At 42.8% G+C, this 20,529-nt stretch overlaps 1 protein-coding gene across 6 annotated transcripts in view; it reads left to right on the top strand.

The window, feature by feature from the left end:
- Nucleotides 1–20,529, top strand: part of TENM3 (teneurin transmembrane protein 3) — a 991,614-nt gene that overhangs the window by 373,352 nt on the left and 597,733 nt on the right. The window contains exon 1 of one of the 6 annotated variants that reach the window (XM_070460103.1): nt 12,196–12,292. The exons of 4 other annotated variants lie outside the window; for them this stretch is intronic. The gene's annotated coding sequence lies outside the window, so the exon portion shown is untranslated. Of the gene's footprint in view, nt 1–12,195; nt 12,293–12,872; nt 12,954–20,529 lie in introns of those variants that run through there. One more of the 6 variants, XM_070460104.1, reaches the window with a different exon arrangement.

The following is a 20,529-nucleotide window of genomic DNA, read 5'->3' as shown; positions in this document are numbered from 1 at the left end:
CGAACCCAGGCCCCATACACTGGGAGCATGGAGGCTTAGCTGCTGGACCATCAAGGAAGTCACTTAAGCCATTATTTTAATAGAGTAATATGTGCCAATGGGCCCAGTAACTTTAACTCAGATAAAGGAATGACATTATAAAATATGTTATATTGGGGGCAATTTTTATTGTAAATCTGTTTATACATAAGGAAAGATGAATAATCTTATTTTGGAACAGGACTTAGAAAGTCTTGTCAAGTTCATTTTTTTCACATCATAAAATAGTTACCTTTTTGCAAAAAAACAGAATCAAGCAACAGAAAGTGGTGTTTTCTTTGTGGCACTCTCATTCGGGTTGCCTCTCTTTTAAGAGACATGTCTCTCTTTTAAGAGACATTTCTTTCACTAAGCTTGACTTTGTATTTCTGTGTGTACATGATTTTGTCTGTGTATAAAAGCTAAACTAACTTATGTTTCTATTCCTCCTGTTTCTAGTAAGGAGGAAATATGTGTCATCGTTAAGTATTCGGGCTTTGGAATCAGAGTTATCAGTCCTGGCTCTTCCACTTACTTTGGACAAATGACTTACTTTTCAGTGAACTCATCTTTAAAATAGGAGAAATAACAGTAATTATTTTTGAAGTTGTTAATGATGATTACAGGAGATAATGCGTGTTAGGTACATTATCTGCAAGAAAGAGGTTATATAGGCAAGGGGAAGGGGGTGGGAGGGGTAGTGGGTACAGGAAGGGCTGAATTTGAGCCAGGTATACTCATGATACTTAATGAGTAGTTAACACAATATAAAAACAGTTATTTGAATATTTCCCCCACTATTCACAATAAGGACTTTAAATATGAAAGGTAAGAGAAAACAAGATCACATCCTCATGTTTAACAATAGTACTTTGTTGAAAGTCACATCCCTCAGAGACAAGTAATTGCAAAAGAAGGAAGTGATGGTAGGGTAAAGAGAATGATTTATGTTAAAAATTTAAGGGTTTTTGACTTGAGTGCTACTTCTGAAAAACCATTATCCTGGAAATAGCCTGGGATGCTGATCTATAAAATGCCTGGCTTCCAAAGACAGCTCATAATTTTTTGGATATACTTACTCTTGATTTCTGTTAAAAGTATACATGTTGAATGAGCCCCATTCCATCTCACACAAAGAATTCTTTAATTTTTTATAATAAATTGAACTAATACATATTTAAAGGTTCATTCAAACTCTATATAATTTTAGAATCATACATGTACTATCAAACAATGTGTTCAACCAAAATTTGTACTCAGTAATCCAACCATTAACATACATAGAAAATGTTATCTTAATTTATAACTTACTGACTTTACTAGTCTTAAAAAATGATTCAAAATCCAACTTTGATGTTTTACTGAATTTTCGGCTGGAATTTCTTCAGACATTCTCACCTTCTTCATTTTGTGAATTTGGGTTTGTTCCTTAAACAGAAATGTGTCATTTTTGAAACTACTTCCACTAGATTTACTTGCAATAACTTCTCTTGACAAGTGAAGTCTCTCAGTCATGCCCGAATCTTTGGGATCCCATGGACTGTAAGCCTGCCACACTCCTCTGTCCATGGGATTTTCCAGGCAAGAATACTGGTTGCCATTTCCTTCTCCTCTCTTGAATAGGCTAATGATAAAAACTGAAATACCTAGTTGCATTATGTAAAGCATTTAGCCCAGGGCAACACTTTTCAGACACCCCTGTGCACTGGAATGCTCTGGAAGTCTTATTAAAAATGCTAATTTATTGGTTCCATCCTTGGAGATTCTGATTCCATAGAGCTAAGACAGGGCTCAGGAATGTACATTTTATTAAGAACTCTCAGGTGATTCTGATACACGTGGTCTAGCGGTCACAATCAGAAAAGCATTTGTCTAGGACTACTAAACTACTACCGATTTTGTCAGCCTTTTTATTATCAAGATAATCATCAAATTTTAATATGGAACCCCTTCATTATCCAAATCTTTGAAATACTATAAAGGTTGATTTCTTTTTAAAAAGAATTTTGTTGAAGTATAGTTGATGTGCAATGTTGTGTCAATTTCTTTTATATAGCAAAGTGATGAATATATATATTCTTTGTCATAGTATTTTCTATTATGGTTTAATCACAAGATGTTGAATATAGTTGTCTCTTCCTTCCAGCATCCTCCAAGTTTATCTTCAGTTTAAGCTCATTGTTCCTTCTCTTCCCCCTAACTCAGATTCTCCCTCTGCCAATTTCCTCTCTCTTTATAGACTCTTAGCTCATAATCTTCTCATGGCCTACTTTTTTTCCTGCTAGATATCTTATCCAAGGATAAAGGAAAGGAAAGGTACATCTTGGCCTTTCATAGATTTGGGGGATAAAAGTGCTGGATTTGGAGGCAAGGGCTAGCAAAGAAGTGACCAGTAAATAGGACATTTACTCTGCCCAGGCCAGATTCTTCTTTCTCCCAATCTTCTCTAGAAATGCCAGGCTTCTTCCATTTTCTTCTAAAACCCAACAAAACTCAGAGCTCCATCTTCATCAGAGAAATGGAAACTTAGATCATGTAGCCTGTCAGAAGTTGCTTGATTCCAACCTGAGTCCTGTAGTCTTTTCATGGCCTCCCTCTACCACTCCCCTCTCTTAGGAATATATTACCCTCCAGAGCAAGCCAGGGTCTGCGGTCCTCATGCAGTGAAGCAAAGCACACCAGAGTTTCAGTCAAGAGACTACCTAAGATGTTAGAAATACTTTTCCGCATCCCACAAGGGCCGCTTATACTGAGTGTAGCACTGTTGAAAACCAACTATTCCACAGCCCATGAAGATGATGGCTGAGCCTCTCAGAACAACTTCATGCGACTGTGATTGAATTTACCTCTGAAATCCAGATTTATGAATGATCCAGTTTCAGAAAGAAGTCAGCTGGAATCAAACACAGGCTTGGAGCGAAAGCACAGAGTAAAAGATCAAAATCCCGCATGGCTTTGAAATTTTCTAAAGTCTTGAGGAAGTCAGTTTTCTCACCCTCTCCATTTCAGATGGGTGCAATGGTCCTGTGATGCGCTTGGCTATTTTGAGGAAATAGTATATGAGCATGAATTAGAACCGGAATGGCATGCATGTGTTGATTGCGATGGTCTTGTTGATGTAAACAGCTCTTCTCTCCTGGCATTTGCAGACAAAATTTTGACTTCTTCTCAAATCAGCCTCACACACACCACACACACTTGTGGGCAAGATGTGAAATCCCCCCTCTGCTTTCCTGTCTTTAGTTGATATTTCACAGACAAGAAGTTTTCTGTGACTGAACCCTAAATGATCTGTTAATGATTTGGGATTTTAAACAGTTCACTCTGAAACCTGGTTCTTGTAATCAAGTTTGACATGAAAATAGTACTGTCATTAAATTCAAGGAAATACCATCGTTTAATGCTTAATCACATTAAATTTAAGATAATTTGTATGTCATGAAGTGCTATTTTGGAAACATGAATTTGAACTTCAGTACTCAGCAGACCATATATCTACACAGACGTCAGACTCAGAGTGCTCTGGTACTGAGTTGTAGTTTGGGGAAGTTGGTATAAAAAATACCTAATTATTAATTATACTTCAACACTTTAGAGAATACACCCATGTAATTAAAATGCCAGTGATGACAAACATACCATGATTAATTTCTTATAGAAACACTGTTTCTTTCAAGGGGAAAACTCTTACCCTTTCACCTGTCTCATGAGTTCCTAAGAATATTTCTAGCCTCCAATATGAACCGCGTTATTGTTGTTTGTTGTTTTTTCCCCAAGCAGTTCTGATTGTTTGTCCTACACGTTTTTGTGTGTAGATGTTGTCTGGGTGATGGAGGGGTAGGCATTAAGTTGGATTTCTTACAAGGTCAGTTTAAAGAGTAAATTCTGAAAGGGCTAAGCAGAAGATTTACATTTTTAAGCTACATCGTTCAAAATATATGGTGAGTAATACATATTATAAGGGATATTAACATGTACATAACAGGTCACCCACACCCACACGGGAGTTTTAGTCCTTTTTAGTAAATTAAAGTAAATTCCATTTACTTGACACAAATGATTTTGTATGACTGCTGTAACCTATCATGATACCTTGAGCAAAACCACTGATGTCATTCAACAAGGAGTTAGGATCCATTAAAGAGAACCCCATTATAACATTTTATACAATCTACAATGCAAATGAGAACAGTGTTTCAACATAAAATGGAAAATCTGAACGAGGCTAAAATATTTTTTAAATCAGAAAGAGCTTAGACTTCACTCCTCAGGTTTCTTGAATATGCTTCCAAGTATCCACTCAAAATTGTGGGATACATCTCTGTCTTCCCAGCCTCCAGATTCAAACTTCTCATAATGCAGAGAAAGATCTTCCAGGAGGATCACCTCCCCCAGTGTTGCAAGGGGTGTGTTAAACTCCATCCAACTGCTCAGCTCATTCTTATGCTTCTCCAATTTTACTGGATATGATGTTTTTATTGGGGTTCAGGGAAGCATGGCTAATGGCATCAGCAAGCTTTGTAATTTCTCACTGCCAGTTTTCTACACATCTTACACTTTTTGTCAGTCAAACTGCACCAAATTGCTCCAACAATTAATCTTAAAGCGCAGGAGTAGGGGGACTTTTAAATGGACCCCTTCTTGGGATTTTGTGTTTAAAAACAGAAAAGTTCCCATGGGTGAAGAGGGTAAGTTAGCTTGTCCAGGCTCTGCCTCTGCTTCACTCTTGGCTCCCGCTCCCCCCACCCACCCAAAAGGAATGAATTACATTTCTCTTCTTGTCCTTTAAATGAATAGCATAGTTTGGGTGAAATTATCGGGCAATTGCATGCCTTTTATGCAGATAATGCTATTTGATGAAAGCGGTGTTTTGATCTGCTAAGGATAATACAGATCCAGGGTTGGATTCATTGGTAAGAGTAAAGCTGTCTTCTGTGATAACTTCATCTCAGCATGAGGTCAGACGGGGGAAAACTGGGATGGGGGATTAAAAAATGACACAGTCGGAGCAGAATTCAGTTCCCTGCTGCGCCCCTCGCTGCACACTATAGCTTGTGTTTCTGATCTGTTATGGTATTGTCTGCCTTTCTCTCTCCGAGCAGAAAGAGATTGCTTAAAACTTTTCTTTTTTCAGCTACAGGGATTAGTTCTGTGCAGCTTTTTTAATTAAAGAAACTGTATCTTTTTCAAGGCAATTTAAAGCAGTTAGGAAAGGACCATCAACATCTATAACTTGGTACTATTATCTATAACAAAGTGGAAGCTGTAAATTTTATATTCAGAAGGAGGCAAGGGGAAGCCTTAGAGTTCTGTTGTGTTTTTAACCTTCCGTGATGGCTCAGATCCCTAAACAAAGACTAGTAAATAAATTATTTTGTAAAAGTCCTGAATCTGTTTCCTTAAGAAGTAACTTCCAGCCGCTTTGCTTTTTAGCTTAGCTGAGCTTGCTTAATTAAATCTCCCCGATGAGAGCGAAGTGCACTTGAAAAGAGGTAAGAGGAAATAGATTTGCCTCTATATCCTTTTCTTTACCCAGAGATCATTTTTAAACATTTCCATTCGACTGCAAGTGATAACAGTAGAAAATGTCTGCTTAATATGGGTAATTTGCATTTAAACAGTGCAAAGTACAACATTATGGCACTTTATCACCACGAACCTTTGCATTTGTGATAAGCGGTCATCATCTTTATTAATCTGAGGGGAGCATGGATTGAATCTCTCTTCAAGTGATGATGAATTTGTCAAGACGTATACATTTGAGTAGAATTTATAGCTCAATTTAACCCAGGGTAATGTTGAAAATCCTCAAATGTTTCAAATAAGGCCCGTATGGTTATCAGTTTACAAAGCATACAGGATCTCTGCTTCAGTTACAACATACACATCTCCAACTAAATTCCATGCCAGATCAATTAGAAACACTCCCCCTGAGAAGACAGGAACAAACAGAGCTTGTTTCCCCAATACCAGCTGAACCCTTGTCTTGAAGAAATGAGAAGCAGTCATCTCAGGCTCCTCACTTCTTACCAGTAAAAATCCAAAGGAAATTCGGAAGACAATAAAGGTTTCATACATCGTGCCACATTTGATAGAAAATTCTTAAGAGCATCTGCATATAATAGGTTCTTACTACGTTGTTCCCCACATTTCAATAAATGCTGCATCTTACTGAAAAAGAGGAAAATCAAATTGGCCTCTGCTTTTCCCTATTATTTTTGCCTTTACTACTACTTACGTTTCTGAGCTAAGTCCATTAAGTTCAGAGCTAAATTCATGTGACTTGCTCTCAAGACTCAAATGGTTAAACTATGTGCCATTACGAAATAGATGAACAGGAAAACAGACAAGCATACTTAATCAACATATTTTCAAAGCCAATTTTTTATCGGACATTTTTTTCTTAAAGTCAGGATGAGTGAATACAAGGAACATATTTTACCCATGTGCTCACTCATTCATTCAACAACCATTTCTTGAGCATCTTCCACATGACAGCACTTTGTGCTGGACCCTGTGGGTGTGAGGAGGAATAAAGCCCATGACCGATGCTCCAGGAGCTCTCCACTGCTGGGAAAGGCCCTTAGCAAAGGACAGGGCCATCACTTATTACACACATACCGAGGAAGAGCTCCTTAGAGAGGAGGGCATCATTAATCGGTGCTTTCAGCTTTCATAAGTAGATGTGCCAGTGGGCTGACAGTACAGGACATTCCGGAATTAGGAAGTCAGCTAAGGGAGCAGAGGGGAGGCCACTGCTGGGAAAGGAGCAAATTTCCAGGGGGTCTGATACTGAATTATAGCCATGTGATTGCTAATTGTTTTTAGCCTATGAAAAAGTGAAAGTGAAAGTAGCTCAGTCCTGTCTGACTCTTTGTGACCTCATGGAACTCTCCAGGCCAGAATACTGGCATGGGTGATCTATCCCTTCTCCAGGGGATCTTCCCAACCCAGGAATCAAACCAGGGTCTCCTACATTGCAGGATTCTTTACCAGCTGAGCTACCAGGGAAGCCCTTTTTAACCTATGCTTACAAGTTAACTAACAGACTGGATTCTGAAATAGCTAACGAACATCATATCATGAACAAAATTATCCTGTGTCACTAATTTGTGATAAATCTTGCTAGAGCCTACCTTAAATACCCTATATACTTAAACCTCGAATACACTATATACTATATGTATACCTGAAATACAGTACATATACTACTTAATAAAAAGTTCATAGAAAACATGACAAATCCATGGAATGACAAGGCATTACAGGATAACTATTAATGATAAAGGATGCATCTTTTAGTGTGGAATGATGTGCGTGCTTAGTCACTCAGTTGTGTCCAACTCTTTGTGACCCCATGGACTGTAGCCCACCAGGCTCCTCTGTCCATGGGGTTCTCCAGGCAAGAATACTGGAGTGGGTTGCCATGCCCTCTTCCAGGGGTTGATCGGGGTCTCCTGTGCTACAGGCAGATTCTTTACCATCTGAGCTACCAGGGAAGCCTGTGGAATAATGTAGAAGGCTCTAAACCCATACATGGAGTTAACCCAAAATGTGAAAAGATGCCTCTGTGTTCCAAGTCCTTCATAGAACCAGATCTTTTAGGTGGCTCAAGCAAAACCAAGTCAGCAGTTGGATTTCGTTCCACAGCTATGTTCCCACCGAAGGTCACAGGCACTTGCAGGCTTGGTTTATGCAGTGGAACATAAACTAATGTCCCAGAAAAACAGGGTCCCATTTAAAGGTTGGTTTGTCTGATCACCAGGTCACTCAGTGGCTCCAAAAAGCATGCACCTTAAGAGAGGCCTATCTTGCTTAAATGAAAGGTAATGAGCATATTTTCCACTACAAACAGTCATTTAATTTTATGACTTTGTCACTGATCAAGTTAAGAGTATTTGTGTTGTGGTTTCCCTCAATCCGACAATCAAGGGACTAGGTCATTTATTTTTGCAAAGGGGGGAAAACAGAACACCTGATGAGAACGTTAGCACTACCTGACACTTCTGTGTGCAAGTCCAGTCCTGGTGATGTAGATTGTTCCAGATTAAGTGCTTGCTACATGCAAAGTGATTTGTTTTCCTCAGTGACTAGTAGCCCCAGCCTCTGTTTCAAGGGAGTTGTCACTTCCTTATTCTCAGTTGAGACATGGGAAGTATGTTAGTCGCTCAGTTGTATCTGACTCTTGGGACCCCATCAACTGTAGCTCACCAGGCTCCTCTGTCCATGGGATTCTCCAGGCAAGAATACTGGAGTGGGTTGTCATTTCCTCCTCCAAAGGACCTTCCTGAACCAGGGATGGAAGCTGGGTCTCCTGCATTGCAGGCGGATTCTGAACCGTCCAAGCCACCAGGGGAAGCCCCAGTTGGGACCTAACCTTCCTATGCATTATTGACTTTCCTGATCTATTCAAATAGGAGCTGGGAGGTCAGGTGCGCAGGCATTTCCTCCCCTTCTCATCATCCTTTGGAATCTGATCAGTGAAAGAGAATGCAACCCAGGCAACTCCCCCATCTGAATGCCCTGATCAGACCTCTCTTGCCTCAGCTCACTAGAGCAGCTATAGTGATCCACAGAATATCTTCAGACCAGGGGTATTCACAAGCCTCGGTGGAGAGCCTCCTACCTGCCTGTCCAGCGCTCTCGTTCTGCACGCCTGAAAGCCCCCTGTCAAAGGAGGAAGTGGCTGCGGGGGGACCGTCTGCTCCCCACGGGAGGGAGGCAGGAACAGCTGCCACCCAGGCCCTATGCTCCAGGCTGGAGCTTTAGGACAGAAGGAGGAAACTGACAGCCCCCCAAATAGCAGCCTCCCTCCTGGGAAGGCTCTGTGAAGCTTATCATGATGGACAAGCATCACCTTCAGGTGGGAAGTGGCTGGGGCCTCAGAGCAGGTGCTGGCAGCCCTGCCTCAGCAAAGGGGCAAGAGACGGTCCCCCCCCCCCCAACCCCCATCCCAGACCCAAGGGATGGTCAGACCCTTCCTCATGGAAAAATGAGCTGGAGGGTCTGCCCACTGGCTTCCTCCCCCGGCTCTTTTCAGAGGCTTGCAAGGGCCAAAGGCCTGCATTTCCAGGGGAGACAGTAAGGGCTACGAGGAGGGAAGCGTGGCAGCATTTTTTTTTTCCGGAGAGCTGCGTATCAGTGTGACAAGGGGGCCCCACGGGAGGGCGATGCGGCCAGTTCCGTCGCATTATCCCCCCCGAAAGACCGGCTGCGTTAACCCGGCAAAGTCACCCGCAGCAGCTCGCCAGAGTTTGCAGTGAGCGACCAGAGGTTTGCAAAACAGACAGCGCCGTCTTGCATTTCTCCTCCTCGCTCGCTAGAGTTTTTATTGCAGCCGAGGGCACCGCGTGAGCAGGGGCCCCGTCCTGGCCCTCCCCCTACAACCGCTCAGCGAGGCAAAACGCCTGATGGTCACGTAGCAAGCTGCCTGCTTTCCAGGGATTCATTTGGAGGAGAAAGCGTGCGCTGGAGTTTGGCAGCGCACAGCACCAGCTTTTCCTAAGGGCCTCAAACGATGGAACTTCTTTGTTAGGGAGGGAAAAATGAAGAAAAGGCGAAGCCGGAAACTTAACACGCTGGATTGCAGGCTGCGCTTCCTCAGGCTTGAGTTCGTTGCTCAAGACACCTGCCTGCTTTGTCCACCAGCGAGCGACTCGGGGCAGAGAGTCAAGGGGCCCATATTAATGAGTTCTAGAGTCTTCTGTCTGCATCCAATTAGTGTGAACGTTCAGCATCACCTACTGAAAAACTCTGACTATCCTGTATCAGGGAGCTGAACTACAGACAGGCTCCAAGATTTATTAACATTTCTAAATTTTATGAGTTCTGTTGTTTCCTGCGCTTATTATCAGCATTAGCTCTAATGAGGGTTCTGGGGATGGGGGGAAGAGCTGAAAAGGAGAAACACTTACCCCAGCTCCCACCTGTCCTACCAGTAATTTAGCTCTTCTAACCCCTTTGGGATGGGTCCAGGTGTCTTTTCCATGTCTGTGTCTGTTCTGTGTGTGTGTGTGTGTGTCTGTATTCCCAGATAACAAGGCATGAAAGAACTAGGGTGGGTGTTACCTGGAAACCCTAGGAAAGTTTTGAACACTTAATATGTGTTCATGGGAACTGGCCTACAAACAGTGATTTATGGATCAACTTTCCAGTTTCCTTCTGATCTCCTCAAGGATGCAAATTTTATGTTTGCGCGGATGTCAGTCACATCTCCAGTGTACCTTCCTAACTGACAAGTTTTCTTAAGAAAATGAGAATGGCGAGAATGAATGACTAGTGATCTGCTCCCACCACTTTGTCATTGCTATTTTGTTTTTTCAAATGTGAAACACACGTGGCAGGAAGGAGGCTGACCCACCCCCAGAGTGACTGCAGATTCTTCCCTCAAAGATGTGTTTGTGGTGCTTAGCATCACTGGTGCCCCAGGAGGCCCGGGAGCCAGTCCGGTGCGAAAGTATGATTGCTACTTCTTAACGCAATGCATGGCAGTGCGCTTGGTCACTTAGCAACTTCGGGAGCTCAGACTGGGGGACTCAATACACTAATTCAAGTTCACATATTCTTCTTGTCACTTGGATCCCCAAACTTGAGAGAAACTCTATCCTAAAGGTTCAGGCTTTTCTAGGAGGCATTGTTCTTGTTCTCCGAGGGCTAGTCTGTGTCCGATTCTGCACGTGGTTACAAATGCAAGTATGTTTCCTCTGGCCCAAGGAGGGTTAGATGCAGGTCGATGGAATCCTCTGCTCTGAAGTTGAGCGCCGAGGTGGAAGGAGAAGGCTCCGGGGCCCCTCTGCCACGTTTCTAAGAACACATCTGGGTGGCGTGGGACACTATTCCTCAGCAGCCCCTCGCCCCCCACCCCCAATATGCTAGGGCGCCCCAAGAGGAGCCACGCACGCTCCTGTCCTCCCGGAGCAACATGACCAGATTCGGCCACCGCCGGTGCCGAAACCGAAAGGTGCCCGCCGGTCCCCGGCCGAAGAGCCTGCGGACTGCTCTGCTACGGTCTCGGGCTGCTGTTCCAAAACTCCGGAGCAGACTGAACTTAAAGTTACCCCGGGAAAGAGCCCTGCCTTCCTGCTACGGTGGGCTGGGGCAGAGAAGCCCGGAGTTTCCCGGGGAACTTGAGTAGAAAGTGACAGTGCTTAGTGCACCGCAGTAAACTTTTTTATTTCTTCCCAGAGCAAGCATCGTTAAGGCAGGGGTGGCCTTCGGTTGCTAATTTGAGGGGAGAACAGGGAGAGAGAGAGAGAGAATGATTGCGGAGTGTGCAGCCTCTGGAGGACTCCAGAATCCGTGCCCGGACCGGGGCGCGTTTGCAGCAAGTCCTGGAGCTGAAACCCCAGGGTGGACACTTGTTCTCCGGCAGAGCCGCGTCGGGGCTGCTGATGAAACCTGAGTATTTAGAGACTCAGACTCTCCCTGCCCGAAGGTCATTTACACTTCTCAGCCTCGGACGGGAGGACACTCTGGAAGGGAAGGCGCAGGTCATTTTCAGAGGCTCTGTGAAGGACGGGCCGCCTACCGGGGGGGTGGAAATCCTTAATTACACCCTTCTGCCTCGAAATCTATCTTCCCGGCAGTGTCTTGCACTCCCACCTCCTCGGGTGACTCAGCTGACCTGAAATGCCCACCCTACGAAAGATCAAGAAAAGTAGTTTTGGAAGAAGGTTAGAGGTTTGATTACACAGAGAAGCGTTTACACTTAGGTCCAAAGCAATTACCGCCCCCTCCCCCTGCTCCTCCTCCGGGCACCTCGGGGAGGAGAAGGACAGACCCCCACCCCCTCCCGACGCGCGTACCCCGAGGTGTTTGCTGGTGCGTGTGAATTTCAGTGGGCGCTGTTGAAGTTCGTTAGTGTTTGCAATCAGCGGCCGGCAGACCCCTCGTCGGAGCCGCAGAGCCGGCCAGAGCCATTCATCAGCGTGAAGTGTTATTCATGGATGACCCCTAAATCACGGCCGGAGTAGTAGATGCCCTGATTGGTCGCAGCATGGGAGCCTCGGTGCTTTCCCGAACCCGACGCGGCCGGGAGGAGGGCGGGAGGAAGGGAGGGGCGGCGAACGTGGTTCAGTCCGGCAAATCCCATTTGACAGAAAAAGGCAGTAAACGGGGGATCTCTCTTTCCGAATAAAGGAGAAGGAGAAGAAATTAAGTACCTGTCATCTTGACAAGTGGCGGCGCGGAGGAGTCCGGGATTATAAATGATCGCGGCCGGTCCGGCTCGCCCCGCGATTGGGCTCTCCCGCGAATCCGCACGGGGAAGCGCATGGTAGGCTTCTCGGTTCGGCTCTTGCACTCTCTCTCTCTCGCGCACACACACACACACACACACACACACACACACACACACACACGGACACGTGTACGCGCCTGGGGCCCGGGCACTCTCGGCCCGGCGCGTCTCCCACGTCACCCGGTTCAGGGCCTGGTTGCCGCTCCCGGGCCCTGCACCCGCCCGGCTGGCGGGCTCACCTCGCCCGCTTCTCCGTTCTCCGGCTCCCCCGGGGGTGCCGAGGACCGAAAAACTCCGGCCTGGGCCTCGCCGGCCGAGGAGGAGGAGGCTGGAGGGGGCCGGCGGGAAAGGGAGAGAGGGAGAGCGCGGGGGAGAAAAAGAAAGTGAACTCATTGGCGCTCCGCGCGCGCTGCCCTCCCCTCGCCGCGTCCCTCGCCCGCCGCGGCCGGGTGGTGCGCAGGGAAGGAAGTTGTAACACTTGCCGAGCCCCCCTCCCCGAACCCCCTCCCCGCCCCGCTCTCCCGGCGGGGCCCCCTCCCCCGCGCCCGGCTCCTTTGAATTTGGCCAAGTGCGGTGTGTGTGTGTGTGTGTGATAGTGTGTGTGTGTGCGCGCGCGCGCGCGCGCTGCTCGGGTGGACGCGGCGGCTGCGGCGGCGGCGGCCGGGCAGCGAGCGGGCGGCGCGGCGAGCCGAGCGCGGTAAGTGCGGCGCCGCCGCCGGCGCGCCCTCCTTCCTTTCGGGGGTCCTAGTGCCCGGGCCGTGGCGCCCGAGCCGGAGGGAAGGCTGGCGGGAGGCCGGCCGGCCGGCCGGCGGCGCGGTTCCCCGAGCCGCGCTGGGTGGCGCCGCCAAGTTGGCCAGCCCCGGGGGCCCCGGAGCATCTCAGCAGCGGGCAGGCTCTCCCCGGGGCTGGCCTCCCCGGTCCCGGCCTCCCCGTGCCCGCCCCTCCCCTCCCGCCTGACACCTCGGGCTGTCAGCTCAGGTGGGAACTTCGCGGGTTGCCTCTCGCCGGAGGATCTGGGCGCCGCGCCCCCCTAGATCGGGGAGCCCTGGGCTGCCTGATTCCCTGAGAAAGGCAGCCGGGCCGGGGCGCTCGGTGGGGGCAGGAAGCCCAGCCCGCCCTGCTCTGATCGGGTAGATCCCCAGTTTCGTGGTGCGGCCCCGGGTCTTCTGTCTGAGTAGGAAGGAGTCTCGCAAGATCCTGTGGGGCTTCCAGCGAGTGGGGAGCCTGGGATGTCACCCCTCTTCCGGGGAAGTGGGACATTGGCTTCTCCAACTCTCGGGGAGCCAAGTTGGGAAGGAGTGGAGGCAGAAAGGGGCTGGGGTCGTGTAGGGAATGGTGGGTCTAGACTGCAACTTGAGCTGTTTGAAACTCCGGATGAGGCTGCAGGCGAACAACCAAATATCCCGAACCGGGCATTTAAACAAGCACAGATTTCTGAGTCTGCAACTCGGTCTCAAGTCTGTATCGTGTTTTACAACAGAGTAGAATATTTTTACAAAAGCTTCAACTCTTAGATGGAGGTGGGTTCGTGTTCCTCCCATCTCTGCTGAACACCTTATGCAGTTGGAATTCCATGACTGCCTCACCTTTAAGGTGGTTGCAGTGGTAACCTGCTACTAATTCTTATTGCGGAGGAATGATAAGGAGTAGTTTTACCTTGTGATCCAGCAAATGCTTTTTTGTTTACTGAAGTCATTGGAATTTAAAGCTAGAGGAAAGTTTCCGGGGGACTTTGGGGTAAGTGCAGTGGAAGTGAAGAGAGAGCGCTGTCCAAACACTTTTACAGGGCCCCAGACAGCCGAGATAGCGAGGACAGGACTGTCTCTTCATAATACTCTATTTCTTATCTTCTGACAATGTATTTGTCAAACATTTGCAGGCTCTGGCAGAATCCACTGGGTGGTCTTTTCACTCGAAATAGAAATATGTTCAGGCATTACCTTTCCCTTCTGTTGTCAGAAGGGGGAAAAAAAAAAGACAGGACTGGCGTCTTTCGAGAGCTTGGAAGAGTATCCCAAAAGATGGTATTGCAACCGAACAGAACTTGGTGATTTGATTTCTTTCGGGAGTTTGTTTAAAATGCCATGCACACACACACACCCCACCTCCCAGTTGCCTACCTGGAGAAGTACTTGTAGTCTTTTTAGTGTATTAGGAACAGAGTTTAGAATTAAGACTGTGTAATTAAAATTCATGATAGATTTTCATATTTCAGTTGAAGCAAAAGATTTCACAAATATGCCAACAGTCTTGCTTTGTGCATTCCTTAATACATTCTCAATCATCTAAAACTTCTAGCTTGTATTTCAGTATATGAAATTCTTGCAAGAGCCTTGAAACTTTCGATTTGTGATTCTAAATGCAGAGCAAATATTTAATTCTTGCTCTAAGAGTGAGAGGTTAGTTCAGTAATAAGACTTGCTAATCCCACTTTAAAATGTCACGGCATTCACAAATTATTCCTAAATTCTTTAAGGGGGGGTGGGGTTATAATGAGTTAGTTATTCTATTGTGTATTTCAGGATTAGGTGTATCTCTCTTTCCTGTTGCATTTTTCTTAACAATCTTTTCTCTTTCCTTACATGAATTTTAATATTCCTCTTACTCCAAGGTACTATTTTTTGTTAGGAGTAAGTATTTTTAATTTTTAAACAATGTATTATGAGGAAAAGTAGTTTCTTTGAGTAAGACAAATTTATTATACACATACTACACAGTTTTAATGAAAAATGGACTTATATACTAATAACTATAGCAGTGCTCATATATTTGGAAAATCTGTTAGCATCCTGTGCCAAGAGCATCAGTGTTAGCAACCCATAGATAGTGAACATCGACCCTAATGAGGACTGCTTGGTTATTTGAGATAACCCAGATAAATTTATAGTAGAATTCTGACTATTTATTTTTTTAAATTGAATCATTTTGCATGGCTGTGTTTATTTTCTGTAAAGACATGTTTTAGGTAAATTATAGAGGCTTTTCTTACTATGATCTTGGAGGTGTGTCATGAGTCTGTTGGGTTAGAAAAGAGAATCTGCTTTATTAGGCTGAAGACAAAGGAAGATAAGGATGCTTACCTCTGAATAGATGAAAGCACTTAAATAGAGTGAAAAGTTGTAAATTTATTTGGAAAGAGAACCTAGCTAAACAATAATAATCCAGTTAGCAAGTTCAAGCTGGTCCTTCTTATCTTTGCTTCTGGGAGCCAAGAGTAATTATTCTCTTTGTGAAAGAGTCGAGCAAATAAGAATCCAGACGAAAGTGTGTGCCTGTCATTGTGAGTTGAATGAGCTATCAGAAATACCTGATCAACTTTCAGCTGGATTTACAAGAAATTATATTTTTGCAGTAGCTGTGAAAGTGTGCTTGTAAATGCTGAAGTTTATCCTTTTAATGACAGTACTGGTAAATAAGTCCTGAGGATGATCAAAGTCTGATAGAAAACCACTAGAAAGACAACTTTATTAGTTTACTAATATTGGTTATATAAATATATTTACCTCCTTTCTGTTAAGCTTTATTTTTCACTTTAAAAGACCTGGTCTTTGGGTGGCTGAGGAATGTCATCCAGGTATTACACTTATGTGAATCAGTGTCTTCAGCAGCATTAATGAATCATCTGCCCTTTTCTTGAAGATGTACTGTAGAAATCTGTTAAGCATGTTCAGTTATGCATTACTTATCTACCAGTGTTTTGATAGTCAAATGTCCATTTTGACTCTTAGGACAACCCACGTAGATGGAGAATAGCCGGAAAGAATACAGTAATTTGCTATCAAACTTTTACTCTGATCTGCAACCAATTATACATTCCTTTGAATTTTCCATTACAGTTATATTTGTTTTATAAAGTAGGATGAGAGTGGAGAAGAATTTAACGTGCATTCAGAATAAAGAAGTGCACTGCAAAGCTAGTATAATAATACCATGCTACTGAAAACTTTCAGCAACTGAGTCTTAGAAATTATCTCATGGAAGCTTCTTTGAGGACATGTTCAGAACCTGATTTTGGTGATACCAGCTATTTTAAGAGTCCTGATGGAACTTTTGTGAGTAACAAAAGAAAAAAAATTCTTACTTTCAAAACTGATTAATTGTTGTGTCTTATAAAAACTGATTTATTTCATACTTTTTTATACCGAACATTACCATTATGAAGCTCTCCTTCTAATTGAGATTAATGTTTCTGAGCAAAGAAGTGGTTTGGAGGGCTGCATTCATTTTGAGTGCTGTTGTAATCAGTTTTAGATACAGCATTCCACAATGGATCAGTTTGCATCCAAACCTGCCTTATTATATAGAATTAACTTGTTGGTGATTGATAGTAATACTTCTGTATCCTGAGAAGTCATTTGTTTCCAAACAAGTGTGATGGCTTGTACAAGTCTCAAAATACTGCTTTTCATAATTAAAACATCCTTTGAGGGACCTAATTTGAACTTTCTCTAAGAACTAGATAAAGCATAAAGAAGCAATTCATTAATATGTTTTCAAATAAAATAGCCTCTCCCCAATACAGTATGCCTCAAGGTGTGTTTTCTTGGTCATCAAAAGGTTTTATCACTTTTAGGGTGTAAGTGGCAAGCATACATTTAGGTTATTTCCTTTTTTGTTTATTATCAACATTCTAGTTGAGTTTTTGAAGAATTTCTTAGAATTATAGATCTACATCTCATGCATGTGTTAAAACTTATTTCACAAGGCGGTAGGTATAATCCTGACAATGAAAGGTAATGCATGTGGAGGTAATTCTTTATCCTCTTTGGAAACCTGGAAAGATGGTGAATGGTATTGTCCCTACTGTGATATTTGCATTTGTTTCTTACTTGTGTCTAGTCAGTCTCAGCTTTATCAGCTTTTCATTCTTTTCTGAAAGACCACATAAGATTTTCTTGGGCTTTGGTCCATGTTGCATTGCTTACTGTGCTACATGCTTGTAGTCTCAATAAAATAAAATATTAAAAGCATAGACTATAAGATTAACACAGGTAAGTATTCTAATATAGCCAGAGTGTGCAGGATTTCTAAATAAAAGTGGAACTGCTTTATAGGTTCATATGAAGTTCTATAGTGGCATTGTCCTTGGTTTTGAGGGGAAAAATACTTGGTAGGAAATATGTTTGTTGTATTTTCATTTTCTTCTCTGTATTAATGGATTATTTACATTGCATCGGTGTTTTTCCAGTTAAGGACATTCATTAAAAACAATTTAAACACTAAACTAATGCCCTTAAATAGCCATTTTCAAAACATTCTTCTAGCTAGTTATTAGAACATAGACTATCAAAATGCAGAAACATGCTCTAAGATGTACAGATGTTTCGTATACCAAAACCACAATAGGATTCATTCACTGAAAGAATTTTGTTGAAATTGTTTGGCTAGTTTTGATTCAGTAACTTATGACTGGCTAGCTAGAACAAGCTACGTAGTAGTCTCATAAAAGGCAGCATCCATTCAAACCTGTTTGTTTCTACTTTAAATAAATCTCTGTACAAATAATGTCAGTATCATAGAATGTACTCTTAAACCATGTGAGTAAAGAGCTGAAACTGTATCAGATATCAGATGATGATGATAATGTTGGTGAAGAGACTTTTACTGCCCTGTTGATACTTTTGCAGTCTTGGAAGGGCTACTCCTGACTTTTCAAACAAATCTGTGATAGGTGGCAGTCTTAACTGAGTTCCATGACTTCAGTGATGATTCTAATGCAATAAAGAGCATGTGTAGGATGAAATGTATCATTCAATCAAACTATACTATAGTTGTGTTCTTTATTGTAGATTAGGAGTTGATAACCACTTATGGGGATATGGCAGTTTAAAAGTCCTTTTCTGCACATTTGTAGTCCTCTGGCTTACCCTAGGGCATGCAAAACAGAGAGCATCCTTTTTGAAAATGAGGTGTTTTGAGAAAAATAGGTGCATATATTCCCACTTGGATATACATGTTCAATTATAGAAAAGTTTATGTGAGATGCTGTTTACTGACAAAGTATTTTTCAAGTATTGTACAATACTTTTTACTTCTATTAGAGACACTGGGGAGAAGGGAGAATGATGTGATTTGGGTTTCCAGGGGAGAAAATCATATTACTTAATAGTAATCATACTATCACATTGTTTCATAATAATAATTTTATACCTGGGTCTACTGGATCTCTGCCTCAAAACCAAAAGAATATGCAGAAAGAGACCAGAGGGGAAAGGGGGGGGTTGAGGGGGGAGGGAGGGAGGAAGGGAGAGGGGAGGAGAGGAAGAGAAGGCAATATGATTATGAAAATCTGTTACAAAAAGTGACGGTCTTTTGAGCACTGTCTGTGTTTAGCAGCATATTTGACAGGAAAAACATTCTATAAAGGGCATATTTGGTCATTTAAGTTAATTGGGTAAGTACAAGAGAAAATTAACTTCTAGCCTTTTTTTTTCACTTTTAAGTATGTGCATTTTAAGTCCCTGCATGGGAATATGAACTTCATTGTCTTTTTAAAAAAATTCATTCAAGAAATTCTAAATATTGTATATGGTTCTTCATATTGTTGAGAAAAGGAAGTGTATTAACAGCTCTGTTTTATAAGGATACTTTCTTTGTATATGGGACTTATCAGTAACTTATAATTTAATAATTATAAATTTTATATAGAGATGTATAAGAAACATTCTGATTATTTTAAAGGCTCATTTAGGAGGCAGCTAATGAGATCACTTATCTTTGAAGATCAGGCTCATAACCAATACATTTCCATCATACTGCCATTTCTTCGGTGATCAGTTACACTTGCCAGAATTGTTGTGATAATTCCTCTCGAGATGGCCATAATTTAGACAGAAATAACAGCGTGGTGACGACTGTCTGCCTTCAGTCCGATTCTAAGCACCTCTGAATAGTGGGATGATGTGAATTTGTGGTCCCTGCTTCGCCCAGGAAAAAAAGAAAAAGAGAAAAGCTATTCTCTTCTTAGAATGGATGATTTCACCTCAAGTTAAGCTTGACGAATCTTTTATGATTAGAACTGTGGACCCCGATCGGTGTGGGGGGTGCGGTATCTTGATAACAGGGGCGTTTCTGAGGAAGAGGTCCTTCTTTCCTCAAGAGCATGTTAGCACCTGCGCTGTGTTCAGCGTCTGGCTTCTCTGCTGGAGAGGCATCTTAGGAAAGCGCATGGACTTGGATCACACACTGGAAGGTATGTTCTACAGATAGTCATAGGACAGGGTTGAAATGACCTTCATGTAAGTTTTAATTTTTCATGCAACATGAAATTCATGAAGTATTTTAATGTATTGGCAGGAAGCACATGCAGATACATTCATGTTGGGATGTGTTTATTTCGGTAATTATAGTGAACCTATTGAAAAGTATACTTATGGTTTGTTCTCATCTGCCAAATGCTCTTTTGAAGTATAGCATCTCTGTTAATACTTGTATCAGAGAATTTGGAATTTGTCAACATGGAAGTAGGAAAAATTGGCGAGGAACTGGTACTTTTAAATAGCTCAAAAAAAAAAAAAAAAGCTGGCACAGAGCTTGTCATTTAAAAGAATCATGAAAACCAGGAGAAGACAGATGTAAATTTTATTTCTTCAGAATTTATAATAACTTCCAGCTAAAGGAAGCTGTCAGTCCTATAGTTCTAGAAGAACAAACATGACTCTTTTTCCCTCTGAAGAACAAAAAAAAAAGTGTCTTGAACAGCATTATTACATTTTTATAAGCAAAAAATGAAATGAATGTTTGAAAACGTAAACTCTTTCCTCTTGCGTTTTAATAAAGGTAGGAAAAAACTGCAAATAGTAACTAATCTAGTAATTCAAATAAATGGAGAAAAGTGACTCACTGTAATATCATAAAGGAATAAAATCTATAGTGTAACCAACCATATTTTGTCTCTTGATTGGCACAAATTTAAGGCATTCTTCTTACAGGAATGTTGCTAAATTTTATGATAGCATCAGTAGTAGTTGGAGAAAAATTTGATATAATCAAAAATAACTAAAAGGTTAATCCTTTTCATCTTCACTAATACTTTAAGAAATATCCCTAAAGAATTAGAATGCTTTTGAAAATAACCATACCTTCTAGTAAAATTAGAATATGTTAGTTACCTTACAAAGCTGTTGATGACTTTGGGTTCAGCAAGGGGTGAAGGCTGAAGTGAACTTCTTGCCTGATATTATTTTTTTTTTTGCCTGATATTATTATTCAAATTAGAACAGACATTTTCCATCTGTAATATATTTCTATGTTTATATTTCTACTTTGAGTTC

Source organism: Odocoileus virginianus, chromosome 32, assembly GCF_023699985.2.
Source record: "Odocoileus virginianus isolate 20LAN1187 ecotype Illinois chromosome 32, Ovbor_1.2, whole genome shotgun sequence".
Lineage (NCBI taxonomy): Eukaryota > Metazoa > Chordata > Mammalia > Artiodactyla > Cervidae > Odocoileus > Odocoileus virginianus.
Note: the sequence above shows the minus strand (reverse complement) of the source record. Positions and strands in the feature narration are given on the sequence as shown.